General features: G+C 36.4%; 1 long non-coding RNA gene across 1 annotated transcript; it reads left to right on the top strand.

Annotated features, from left to right (window-relative positions):
* Positions 1-2,416: 2,416 nt before the first annotated feature.
* LOC306833719 lies at positions 2,417-4,713 on the top strand. The gene is made up of 5 exons (XR_013780405.1): positions 2,417-2,653; positions 2,783-2,836; positions 3,526-3,557; positions 3,655-3,681; positions 3,790-4,713. It is a non-coding gene; the product is annotated as an uncharacterized lncRNA (long non-coding RNA).
* The last annotated feature ends 10,175 nt before the right edge of the window (positions 4,714-14,888 follow it).

Genomic DNA, 14,888 nt, shown 5'->3' with positions numbered 1-14,888 from the left:
TTAAACAATCTCAAACTTTTTCTGCTGAACCGGATGTCCTTTCTTATTTTACAACAGTGCCGATGGAATAACCTGGATCCACAGCTACCCTACTAATTTTGGATTCCAGGATGCCTGAAAATGTTTTTGACCTGCCCGAAAGCTATCAAATAATTTTGAATTAAAAATCTATTTGTCATTTAGAGTCAACAAAAACATGCTCTGTCAAAGAGAAAGTGTGCTCTCTGTTAATCTACCCCAAGGGATTTGGTCTTTGTGATACAATACGTTGAAGTGAAATTGAATTAAAACTCTTTGAATCATAATTTTTTAACCTTTGAAAAATGAATACAATTTGGGGGAAATACATGAAATGTGATGTGTAATCACAGACATTTTATTAAATTGTATAAGATACTATTTAACAAATATTCAACGTGCATATTCGAATGGATCCAGTTCTTGTCAAGTCTTCTGGTTCTATGAAGTTCTGGGTGTGATGGACATCAAAACCTTTGTTGCATCTGTTCGTTAGGTAATGTGTAATTAAAAGAAAGTTGAGAAACCAGTCAAGGCCTGTTTACAAGGATGCAGAATTTTGTTGATCACCAGGTCACTGTTTACAATGCTGTGTGTTAGATGTTAAAAAGGTTCATGGTTGGACAACAACAACTGTCATGCCCTGAGAAAATCTACATACATTTGACACCTTATATAAATATATATCTCAATGATCTACTATACAGCTGAAGACTGGAACATTAAGTAGGATCTTTATCTCAGAAACGAGATGTCCCTTTGTGGAAGCAACTGATCTTGAACAGCAGCTGAGGGACAATAAACCTACAGACACACAAACACACACACGTGGATAGATACTAGAGAAAAAAAAAATCAGAAAATCGAACCTATTCCCAAACAAGTTATGATGGACAAAAGTTTCAGAGTCAGTGTGCAAACATGACTGACATGGGATCATTTATGTTTTAACATGCTTCAATTTTGGATGAAACAAACCAAAGAAACAAAAGTCTGTGTGTGCTTTAGAATGACCATATGTGATTGTCATGTTGTTAAATAGTTACAGTCACATGAGTTATTTGAGACACGTTGTCAAAGCTTGTTAACTTTGCACCAGGTTATCATTTCCTCCCTGCAACAGTCTGTTGTTCGGTTGTGCCTGAAGCCTGCCACCATTATTCCTGTGCCACAGAAGTCATTTTGTCAAATTGAATATCACCCCGTAGTTTTGACAACAATCATAAAGAGGTCTTTAAAAGGCTGGTCATGGAGCCCATCAGAAACTTTGTTCAAGGAGCAGGCCAAGACATGAAATTGTAGCACTGATTCTATCCTACCTAAAAAGCCTCTGCATTTTTCTATTAAGCTCCACAAGCAGAAACATCTTAAAACTATAGGATAAATAAATGAGATGCTTTTGAAATACAGGGAGGTTAGAATGCAGGATGGTTTCAATACAGATGCAGAGCTGGTTAAACAATAAAGCTTCTGTGTCTCTGACATGGCAACCTGAGAGCTTATCGACTCTATGGAGGAGAGGGCAAGGGTAGACAGCTCTACTTAATCTCGAAGCCTCCTCCTTTACGAACTAAAAGTTGGTCCTTGTGACACAATTCTAAAACAATTCTGAGAATCGAGTCATTTTCAAGAATTTACCGATAGAATTTAGCTTAGATCTTTGAAAAGATGAAAGTTATTTACAAAGTTTTAGCCTTTAAAAGAGCTCCTGAAGTGCCTCCAATCACTAATGAGTTCCCTTTACCTGCAGGTGTAACTGTCAGCATGTGAAGAAGCTGCAGCACAAGGGGGTATGTGATTTCTAAAATGTTGTAGGCTGTATACTTATAAAGTACGTCTTACAAATGATAACGCAGATGCTAATTTCAAAGTATTCATAATCACACAGTGCCTGTGTTTGACTTTATATCTCTTTTTTTTCATTTACCACTCACATCTTCTAATAAATGTGTCATCTAGTAACAGGGTCGAACACGCCTCGTAACAAAGATTACAGTTTCTGTCCATTCCTTGCTCGGCGTTGCTCTGAAAAGGAGAAGTATTCTTCATGAAGTTCTGTTTTCGGTACAGTGATGAATACGGTGATGTGTCCTTTCCTTTGAATTCTATGAACACTAAACCTCATTTGACACATTTAAAGTCAATTCCAAAAAAGAGCTGTCATTAAGTCTGAAGAATAAAAAATGTTTAACAATTACAATGTTGTTATACATGTTATAACCAGCAACATTTTCCAGAACATTTTCTTTATGGAAAAAAAACAAAACTCTGACAGCTGCTTAATCTGCATGTTTCTTTCATGAATCACATACTGAGGTTTTCAAACTCATAATTGGTTATAATCACTGATAATTGCAGTGTTCTCTCTGACTTTTCAAAATGACATTTTCTTTGGGAACATCTCAAGATGAGTTGACATTGATCCAGTTTCTATCAGTGACCTAATTTGCATAATTGTGTTTCAATAAAATGATAATGCTTTGGAAACAAACACATTACAATAACTAACCCCACCTATTTTGTTTTGGGATTTTTCCACACCCCGTCAGATCCTTTTAAATATGAAGTCAGACATCCGACAGTCATCATCCAGTCTGAGACGATAACGGTGTCTGACCCTTATACCATCATCTCTGTAAGTATTCCTTTTACTTTTATTAACGACCTTCAGATTCACAGATTTATGATTCTTTTTTCTTTTAAGATATCTTTTTGTTTTTCCTCTTGCATTGACTGTGTTTTCTATCACTTCAAATGATTGCAGACGCTGTTGATTACCGGTTGAAACTACAGCACAGTATACCCTCCATTCTTCAAGGTAAGTCCAAATGTTGAAGGTCAAGTCAAAGACAAAACTGAATATTTTTAGGCATGTGCTCGGGTTCGTGAATTTGATGGTAGAGTTGTGTTTTCCTGTCAGTTACTTTTAAAAGACTAAAATACCAGCAACAACTTTATTTCCACTTTGGATGTAGCAAGGCACAAACCCCCAAACTGCTCGCTGTGGGCAGCCCTCTCACTCTGAGACCTCTCCATTAATACATGTCCATAGGATTCTGTTTGTGCATGTGTGCATTTTGGCCTATGTCTGTGTTCATTTTTATCAAAACAGAGTGTAAACCTGAATTTCCCCTCAACAAGAGAAACAACATCCCCAAAAAAGTTCCATCCACTTGTTCTTTAAGCGTCTTAATCTCGCTTTAATGACTTTCTGGGGCATTTTTTTATCACAAAGGTCGAGGAGAAAGTTAAGGCTTCGATGTTTGTCTTGTGCTTATGTGTGATGCATTATGGTGTGTTGATTTTGTGCAACAGCTGTAAGAATCAGCATCATCTTAATGAAAACAGTGCCTTCAAACTTTTCATAGAAAAACATTAAAATCAAATCTGTAGCTATTTCCTTGCAGCCAAATGTTTCGAGTTAGTTCACATACAGCACAGGTCAGAATGATACGATACTTTGGGTACCTGAATAAGTAAAACATCAACATTTGTGTTTCTAAATAGCAACAAGATGTGGAAGCTCACTCTTACTGCAGGTAAGGCACACTGATCAAGAATATGTTTTCCTTCAGAGCTGCTTCAACAAACTCCTTTCAGATTTAACCTTAAACTTACTATTTTCTCTTTTTAAAGGTCTCTGTTTGATCTTCACCTGCTTGGGTATGTTTATACACATATTCATCCTGATTAGCAGTCTTATCACTATATACCGTACTGTCCTTCAGTCAAGAGCTGTAATAATATAACTTATTCTCTTGTTCTCTTCAGCCTCTGGAAACCCATGTTCATCAGGGCCTGGGCTTTACCCCGACCCCAGTGACCCCCAACATTATTTCAACTGTGACTCTTCAAATGTAGCTCATCGACAACAATGCCCAGCTTCTCTGGTCTTTAAAGTCTCCTGTTCATGCTGTGATTATCCCACAACAACTTCCTCTGATGGAACCACCACATCTCCATCCACCGCAACAACCACAACTGCAATGCCCAGCCCCACTGTTCCTGAAGGCTTCTGTCTCAAAAGAAGAGATGGGCACTATAGAGCTCCAAATTTCCCCAATTTATTTTACAGCTGTGTCGCTCAGAACGGGTATGTCCAACATTGCCCAGACGGTCTGGTCTTCAGACGGAGATTGCTAAAATGTGTCCGGCCCAAACCAGGAAAAGGAAAAAAATGAATTACTGACAATATTTGTAGGCAGTGCGGTCTTTAGATCATCAGGTCTTTGTTGTAACCATTCCTAAAGAGTTGTACATGAATCATATCATGGCAGTCATCTCTTTTCTTATAAACAGATGCAGGAGGGGTGATGGGGGAACCATAAAGCTGTTACATATTGAATGTCATCTGATTGTTTACTCTTCATTCGTAAAACAAGTGCTTTACAGTACCTTTGCTTGCTTTTTTATGCTTTCCTAATCCACATTGGGCTGATTGAATTTAAGAACAGCATTCATACTGTGTCTGTCGATATGCAGTAGCACTTACGTTATTTTATCATGATGAATTATTTGTGCACCAATTCATTACAAATGTTATCTCAAGACACAGCAGGTAAAAGACCTTACTCTGTGTTTTGCTGTATCAATATATAACAAGATTGTCACACTCTTGCCTGTAAATTGATGCTGTACCTTAACATGTTGTGTGTTTTGGTTTTTAACTTTCAATAATAAATCAGACAAATCTTACCTATTTGATCGTCGAGTGTCATATTGTTATTGTCATTGTTGGTGTCTTTAACTTAAATGTTTTGGGATTTTCTTGATCAGCTGATGTTTATCCATTGCTTTATTGGATTGATCTTTGATCAGACATATTACCATATACATGTAATTTAAATACAAGTTAATAATAATTTATGAATTACGTAACCTACATATCAAAAACTGTAAATTGTTTGAGGGGAAAAACACAAAGCATTAAAACTATTCACCTTATTGGCCCTGATGTACACCCTTAGAATAAAATAAGTATAAGACGACAGGGAAAGATTCTTGTTCGGTCACTTTTGACATCCATGCCACATACGATGAAATGTTCAATAACTACTCAGAAGTTTTAATAAAACAATGGTGGAGAAATGTCATCTCTTGTGAGGATATTCTGAATAAACAGAGCTCCACAGAGATCTCCATCCAATCTTAGACCCTTCTTATATATAACAACATATATTTATAGTATTTGCATCCTATCCATGTTGTGTTCCCCATTAAAATGACATGTTGCATTTGACTAAACATAACCTGGTTGGGGAGGTTGGAGATGGGCCAGTAGAGGTTGAGGTCAGTTGGGTCAGCAACAAACTCTTAACTAAATCACCAGCAAATATCTAGCTAAGAGTCTACAGTTCAATAAGTAAATATTTTGTCTTTGTTCTTTGAAAACATTAGTTTTTATTGATGTTGTAGTGTGGGATACTTGATAATTGTCAGGAGCGGGGGCTATGTCCTATGTCCTGTATGAATGGGTATGGCCTACGATGCCCACACAATTTGATCTTCAAACAGAAATTGAAACAATGTGTCAGGCCAAAAAAACCAAACCAAAGGGAGCCTCTGGATACCCATGTTTATCAGAGCCTGGGCCTTACCCCGACCCCAGTGACTTTGAGTGACAGGTACAAAGTTATTCTATGTTGCTGCTTCAATTATTATTTTGTAATCTAATGATCTAAAATGTCTTGACTTTTACTGTCTTTGATTAGACTCATAGTTTGTTTGCTTTTCCTACAGAACATCTTCCCCATCACAGAACACCCCCCAAATCCAGTCCATCTTTAAACACTCTCAAACTTTTGATGCTGAACCGGATGTCCTTTCTTATTTACAACAGTGCCAATGGAATAACCTGGATCCACAGCTACCCTACTAATTTTGGATTCCAGGATGCCTGAAAATGTTTTTGACCTGCCCGAAAGCTATCAAATAATTTTGAATTAAAAATCTATTTGTCATTTAGAGTCAACAAAAACATGCTCTGTCAAAGAGAAAGTGTGCTCTCTGTTAATCTACCCCAAGGGATTTGGTCTTTGTGATACAATACGTTGAAGTGAAATTGAATTAAAACTCTTTGAATCATAATTTTTTAACCTTTGAAAAATGAATACAATTTGGGGGAAATACATGAAATGTGATGTGTAATCACAGACATTTTATTAAATTGTATAAGATACTATTTAACAAATATTCAACATGCATATTTGAATGGATCCAGTTCTTGTCAAGTCTTCTGGTTCTATGAAGTTCTGGGTGTGATGAACATCAAAACCTTTGTTGCATCTGTTCGTTAGGTAATGTGTAATTAAAAGAAAGTTGAGAAACCAGTCAAGGCCTGTTTACAAGGATGCAGAATGTTGTTGATCACCAGGTCACATGTTTACAATGCTGTGTGTTAGATGTTAAAAAGGTTCATGGTTAGACAACAACAACTGTCATGCCCTGGGAAAATCTACATACATTTGACTCCTTATATAAATATATATCTCAATGATCTACTATACAGCTGAAGACTGGAACATTAAGTAGGCTCTTTATCTCAGAAACGAGTTGTCCCTTTGTGGAAGCAACTGATCTTGAACAGCAGCTGAGGGACAATAAACCTACAGACACACAAACACACACAGGGATAGATACTAGAGAAAAAAAGAAATCAGAAAATCGAACCTATTCCCAAACAAGTTATGATGGACAAAAGTTTCAGAGTCAGTGTGCAAACATGACTGACATGGGATCATTTATGTTTTAACATGCTTCAATTTTGGATGAAACAAACCAAAGAAACAAAAGTCTGTGTGTGCTTTAGAAAGACCATATGTGATTGTAATGTTGTTAAATAGTTACAGTCACATGAGTTATTTGAGACATGTTGTCAAAGCTTGTTAACTTTGCACCAGGTTATCATTTCCTCCCTGCAACAGTCTGTTGTTCGGTTGTGCCTGAAGCCTGCCACCATTATTCCTGTGCCACAGAAGTCATTTTGTCAAATTGAATATCACCCCGTAGCTTTGACAACAAGGCTGGTCATGGAGCCCATCAGAAACTTTGTTCAAAGAGCAGGCCAAGACATGAAATTGTAGCACTGATTCTATCTTACCTAAAAAGCCTCTGCATTTTTCTATTAAGCTCCACAAGCAGAAACATCTTAAAACTGTAGGATAAATAAATTAGATGCTTTTGAAATACAGGGAGGTTAGAATGCAGGATGGTTTCAATACAGATGCAGAGCTGGTTAAACAATAAAGCTTCTGTGTCTGTGACATGGCAACCTGAGAGCTTATCGACTCTATGGAGGAGAGGGCAAGGGTAGACAGCTCTACTTAATCTCGAAGCCTCCTCCTTTAAGGACTAAACGTTGGTCCTTGTGACACAATTCTAAAACAATTCTGAGAATCGAGTCATTTTCAAGAATTTACAGATAAAATTTAGCTTAGATCTTTGAAAAGATGAAAGTTATTCACAAAGTGTCTTTGCCTTTAAAAGAGCTCCTGAAGTGCCTCCAATCACTAATGAGTTCCCTTTACCTGCGGATGTAACTGTCAGCATGTGAAGAAGCTGCAGCACAAGGGGGTATGTGATTTCTAAAATGTTGTAGGCTGTATACTTATAAAGTACGTCTTACAAATGATCACGCAGATGCTAATTTCAAAGTATTCACAATCACACAGTGTCTATGTTTGACTTTATATCTCTTTTTTTTAAATTTACCACTCACATCTTCTAAAAAAATGTGTCATCTAGTAACAGGGTCGAACACGCCTCGTAACAAAGATTACAGTTTCTGTCCATTCCTTCCTTGGCGTTGCTCTGAAAAGGAGAAGTATTCTTCATGAAGTTCTGTTTTCGGTACAGTGATGATTACGGTGATGTGTCCTTTCCTTTGAATTCTATGAACACTAAACCTCATATGACACATTTAAAGTCAATTCCAAAAAAGAGCTGTCATTGAGTCTGAAGAATAAAAAACGTTTCACAATTACAATGTTGTTATACATGTTATAACCAGCTAGCTGAACATTTTCTTTATGAAAAAAAACAAAACTCTGACAGCTGCTTAATCTGCATGTTTCTTTCATGAATCACATACTGAGGTTTTCGAACTCATAATTGGTTATAATTACTGATAATTGCAGTGTTCTCTGTGACTTTCCAAAATGACATATTTTGTTTGGGAACATCTCAAGATGAGTTGACATTGACCCAGTTTCTATCAGTGACCTAATTCGCATAATTGTCTTTCAATAAAATGATAATGCAGTGGAAACAAACACATTGATATAACTAACCCCACCTATTTTGTTTTGGGATTTTTCCACACCCCGTCAGATCCTTTTAAATATGAAGTCAGACATCCGACAGTCATCATCCAGTCTGAGACGATAACTGTGTCTGACCCTTATACCATCATCTCTGTAAGTATTCCTTTTACTTTTATTAACGACCTTCAGAGTCACAGATTTATGATTCTTTTTTTAAGATATCTTTTTGTTTTTCCTCTCGCATTGACTGTGTTTTCTATCACTTCAAATGATTGCAGACGCTGTTGATTACAGGTTGAAACTACAGCACAGTATACCCTCCATTCTTCAAGGTAAGTCCAAATGTTAAAGGTCAAGTCAAAGACAAAACTGAATGTTTTTAGGCATGTGCTCGGGTTCGTGAATTTGATGGCAGAGTTGTGTTTTCCTGTCAGTTACTTTTAAAAGACTAAAATACCAGCAACAACTTTATTTCCACTTTGGATGTATACTTGATGAATTTGACCTTCTTTACAAAGATGATACTAATGAAGGGGTGTCAGTTGTTCAGTATGCAGGGACTTGGATGGGGAATCAGACTGTTGCTGGTTCAAGTCCCAATACAGAACAAGTCTGGAAATTGGTAGATTTGGCAGGGAGCTGGAAAGGTGCCAATCCACTTCCTTAACTCTGCCAAGGTGCCATTAATCAAGGCAACAAAATGCTCTGGAGCGCTCGCTGTGGGCACCCCCCTCACTCTGAGACCTCTCCATTAATACATGTCCATAGGATTCTGTTTCAGCATGTGTGTATTTTGTCCTATGTGTGTGTTCATGTTCGTCAAAACAGAATTTAAAAACAAATTTCCCCGCAACAAGAGAAACAAGATTCTTAATTAGTTACATCCACTGGTTCTTGAAGCTACTTAATCTCACTTGAATGGCTTCCTCGAGCCATTTTTGTCACAAAGGTTGAGGAGAAACTTTGGGCTTCGATGGTTGAATTTTGCTGATGTGTGATGCATTATGTTGTGCTGAATTTGTGCAACAGCTGTAAGAACTGGCGTCATCTAAAAGTAAAAAGTGCCTTTAAACATTTCAAAGAAAAACATAAAAATCAATGATATGATTCTTTGGGGACCTGAATTGGTAAAACTTTAACATCTGTGATTCTTTTGATCTAAATAGCAACAAGATGTGGAAGCTCACTCTTACTGCAGGTAAGGCACACTGATCAAGAATAGGTTTTCCTTCAGAGCTGCTTCAACAAACTCCTTTCGTATTTAACCTTAAACTTACTATTTTCTCTTTTTCAAGGTCTCTGTTTGATCTTCACCTGCTTGGGTATGTTCATACATATTCATCCTGATTAGCAGTCTTATCACTATATACCGTATTATCCTTCAGTCAAGAGCTGTAATAATATAACCACCATTTATTGTCTTTGAAATATATAATAATCAGAGAGAGGGAAAATGTGTACTCTTCAGAGCACAATAAATCAACAGTCATGCTCTGTAATATTTAATGTTTTGGTGATCAAACCTGATTGAATAACAAATAAACACAACATCTGATTCTTATTCTTCCAGATATTTCTTGTAATGGAAATCCAGTTCCTGCCACAACACCTCCGAGTGACTTCTGTGATGGAAAAGGAGATGGGGACTATGCTGCCTCAGAGAACGCAGATCATTATTACAGCTGTGTCAATCAGAGAGTGTATTTCCGACCATGCCCACAAGGTCTGATCTTTGATGAGACTTTGCTGGTCTGTAATTATCACACAGCAATTCCCTCTGACAAAACCACCACATCTCCATCCACCGCAACAACCACAACTGCAATGCCCAACCCCACTGTTCCTGAAGGCTTCTGTGACGGAAAAGCAGATGGACACTATGCTGCTCCAAATCTCCCCAATTCTTTTTACAGCTGCGTCGCTCAGAACGGGTATGTCCAACCTTGCCCACACAATCTGGTCTTCAAACAGAAGTTCCAAAAATGTGACTGGCCAACAACCGCAGTAGCCCCTACTACAACAACAGCTGCTCCTACTACAACAACAGCTGCCCCTACTACAACAACAGCTGCTCCTACTACAACAACAGCAGCCCCTACTACAACAACAGCTGCCCCTACTACAACAACCTCTGGAAACCCATGTTCGTCAGGTCCTGGGCATTACCCCGACCCCAGTGACCCCAAGTATTATTTCAACTGTGACGCTTCAAATGTAGCTCATCGACAACCATGCTCAGGTTCTCTGGTCTTTAAAGTCAACTGTTCATGCTGTGATAATCCCTGAAGGGTTTCACATGAATGAAGTCAACACATGTTTTGGCTAATAGTTAATAGAATAATCAAATGGATAAGATTTAAAAAAGTCTATTTTGTTTCGTCTTTTATTATTTACTTCCAAATTATTTGTCCGTTGCATCAGTTCTCCGTTGTTGTTTTATATATTTTTTGTTTCCATATACAGCAAACTATTAGCTGTATTTGCAAATATGCAACACGCATAAATTGTATATTGCATATATAAACGGTGTAAATCTAAATCAAATTCATGTTACAAAATGTTGATGAGTCATGTAAATCATACAAAATAAATTAAATTAACACCACAAGATTGATACATTTTTTATTTGTTCTGTTTTGGTTTGTTATTTGTTACATAGTTACATAGAGGACTTCTTACATATTAAAAAAGAATCAACATCAAAATCAATAAGTAAAATTGCCAATACACAGATTCCCACCTGTAGGTCATGTACAAGTATCTAGTATTTAAATGTCCAAAAATAGCAACAAGCTGAAGGATATTTGCAAAAGATCAGCAACACTTTATCAATTATATCACTCAATGTAACCCATCTTATGATTGTATAAATTACTAATATGGCCCTAACTATTCCTCCTGACTTGTTTTTTGTTTTTCTTAAAATCAATGAATAAAATATGTCAAAGAGGAATGCACACATTAATAATTTAAAAGGAGTCTTAATAAGTTAAAGTGAAATGATTAAAAACATTTCATCAATGCATAAATGTTTGATGTCTTCTGGTCAGAAGACTGTAAAAAATAAATTGACCATCAAAGGATTTTTTTTTCAATGTTTTTGTTTTCACTTTCACAAACAATAACACTTAATCTGGTTTGTTCTCCATATATTTGAAATGAATTAACATATATTCTACTTGAATTGTTACATCCCCATTATGATGTAGTTGGCTTTGAATAATATATTCAACATGCATATTAGAATGGATACAGTTCTTGTCAAGTCTTCTGGTTCTTTGAAGTTCTGGGTGTGATGAACATCATAACCATTGTTGCATCTGTTCGTTAGGTAATGCGTAAAAAAGAGAAAGTCAAGAAACCAGTTTTTATAAGGCCTGTTGACAAGGATGCAGAATGTTGTTGATCACCAGGTCACATGTTTACAATGCTGTGTGTTAGATGTTAAAAAGGTTCATGGTTAGACAACAACAGCTGTCATGCCCTGAGAAAATCTACATACATTTGACACCTTATATAAATATATATCTCAATGATCTACTATACAGCTGAAGACTGGAACATTAAGCAGGCTCTTTATCTCAGAAACGAGTTGTCCCTTTGAGGAAGCAACTGATCTTGAACAGCAGCTGAGGGACAATAAACCTACAGACACACAAACACACACAGGGATAGATACTAGAGGAAAAGAAAAATCAGAAAATCGAACCTATTCCCAAACAAGTTATGATGGACAAAAGTTTCAGAGTCAGTGTGCAAACATGACTGACATGGGATCATTTATGTTTTAACATGCTTCAATTTTGGATGAAACAAACCAAAGAAACAAAAGTCTGTGTGCTTTAGAATGACCATATGTGATTGTAATGTTGTTAAATAGTTAGTGGTTGCACATTTTCCAAACACTTGGCACTTTTTATGTTTTTGTTGGTATACAATGCAAGTAAACAGGAAAAACAATCACTAACTTAGAGAGACATGAATGATTAAGGATCAAGTTTTGTGAAATGCAAAATCAGATACTGCCTTTTATACTGTAGGAAGTTTTGATTACCGTCATTCCCAACATAAAAATGTTACTGTCTTTTTGTTACAGCTGTGCTATATTTCAATGTTGTGTTGACAATTGTTTTAAAATGAGAGAACAGACTTGTCATTCAGCAACACCTTCACGAGTTACGCCTCATACACTTTACTGGGCAGGACAATGGCAACACAGAAAAAATCCATCCGAATTTGAAAAAGAAATGATGTGAAATGAATTAATCCCAACTGAAGGTATGTCATAATCACAGCCATTATTACTTTTGTAATGACTTAAGCAGTCGTGAGGACCTCACATTCAAGCACCATTAAGCGGCACATCTCAAAAGCTGTCGAATGTGAGGCATGTTTGTGGTTGTGCATCCATCCCTGTGTGTTTGTGAGTCTGTAGGTTCATTGTCCCTCAGCTGCTGTTCAAGACCAGTTGCTTCCAAAAAGGGACAACTCGTTTCTGAGATAAAGATCCAACTTACTGTGCTAGTATTTCTCTTCAGCTGTATAGTAATTAAGATCATTGAGGTATACATTTATTAGGGGTGGGACTTGATTAAAAAATTGATCTAATTATCTCCGGGCTATCAACTTAATTTATCGAAATTAATGTTTAAGTGCATCACAATATTTGCCCTAAAAAGCAACACTTCTCAATCTAAAAGGATTTTGGTGGATGAATGAATTCATTGCATGCAATACATTTACTTGCTTTTCAGTTTTTATAAAGCTGTTGGATCTTGTTTGAAATAGTTTTTCTGCACAGCAGCTTGATAGTTGGATCACACGTTATCTGTAACACATTTTCTAACACCTTATCTTTTACCAATAATAGTGGTCTACAGTCCAGAGCAATCAGTTTAGTGAGTGAATTTGTACGTTTATCAGACATTGAATTACTAATTTTTGTCCTGAAGCCAGTCATTTGGTCTAATTTGTGGCAGAGCATGCGTGGCACTAGGTCGGGGCGAGCTCTGACAATGACAAACAGTTCTGCGCTGTTTATGAGGCAAACCGTGATTAAATGTGTTAAAAAAAAACTTTAAAACGTTATTTTTTTGTAATTAATTTATGATAATTAACGTGTTAAAGTCCCGCCCCTAATATTTATGTAAGGTGTCATATGTATATATTTTCTCAGGGCATGACAGCTGTTGTTGTGGGAAGTGTTGTGTATATATATATATATATATATATATATATATATATATATATTCGTCCCCAGGGGGGAATTCAATTCAATTCTTTTATCCACCCGATGTGAACCACAAACATGCCGCACATGTTTGAGGTGTGACACTTAATGGAGCTTGAATGTGAAGTAAGAGAGGAAAGAAAGTGAGAAAAATATTAGGGGGACTTAAAAATAGTCCAGTCCCAGCTGGGTCAATACATCTGTCTTGAAAATAAAAAGAAATCCATCTCTTTTATTCTTGTTGACTGTGAGTATTTTGTAGAAGCACCTACTTTATGTTTTCACATCCTGGAAACTTTAAAGGCTGTTTTTTTATTTCAGGATTTTCCAAATCGTAGCAAAAATTTGTTATAGAACTAGAGGACTGTGGTACAGTACAATGTATGTTTCAAGAGTTTGTTGTACAGTAAATGAAAGTATGGACAAGGAAACTCTTTTTGTTATTCCTAAAAGTCCCCCCCCCCCCCAAAAAAAAGGGTTTTTTATTTTATTTTAATTTATTAATTTTTTGATGGAAGATAAATACCAAATTCAAACTTTCCCTTTCACATGTTTGATTATGGTGTGTTGTTTGGGTTTGATTAACGATTCATATAGCTGTTTAAAACAAAGTAAAATATTTCTTTACTTCTTTTACTTACACAAGAGATTTGTGTCTCAATAGTTTGAGGGGTTAAGTCCCTGGTGAAACAAGTTGTTCTTTTGGGAATCTGGCTTTAGAATAATCTTAATCACTATGTCAAAGGATACAACATCTGATGTTTTTAAATCAGATGCAGACAGCTGAAACGAGCAGGTAAAGCATGCATTCAGAAATGTTTAAATAAGCTACTTATTGAAACCGAGATAATTGCAATAATGACTAAAGTTTGAGTGCTCTTGTGTTTTATTCCTCTAAACTACAAGCTTGTACTGCAGCTACACACAGTCACATGAGTTATTTGAGATATGTAGTCAATGTTAGATAACTTTGCACCAGGTTATTATTTTCTGTCATATTTGTGGTGCTAAATGTCATGTCACTTCTTTACAAATGTAGACGTGTGTTCTTTAATTTTTAGAAACGTGAACCGGCCTACAGTATGTGAAAGATTTATGAGATTTTAATGGTGTTGTCAGTGGCAACTGGGGTATTAAAAAAAACATCTCAATAATTATCAAGTACACAATGAGGTAATTAAAGTACATATGGTACTTTACATCTTCACTGTGAAGTTTTTCAGGTTTTCAGCTATGTACTTGAATTTCCAGAGTAACCTGTGCTGTAATGCTGCCAAATCTATAGGATATCTAGAGCACCACACGCAATGAGCTGACTGAAAAGTAGGTCAATCCTGACACTGGTAAATCATCACGTTGAATTAAAGGAAAGAATAAGT

The sequence above is a fragment of the Symphodus melops genome (genome assembly GCF_947650265.1).
Source record: "Symphodus melops genome assembly, chromosome: 13".
Taxonomy (NCBI): Eukaryota; Metazoa; Chordata; class Actinopteri; order Labriformes; family Labridae; genus Symphodus; species Symphodus melops.
Note: the sequence above shows the minus strand (reverse complement) of the source record. Positions and strands in the feature narration are given on the sequence as shown.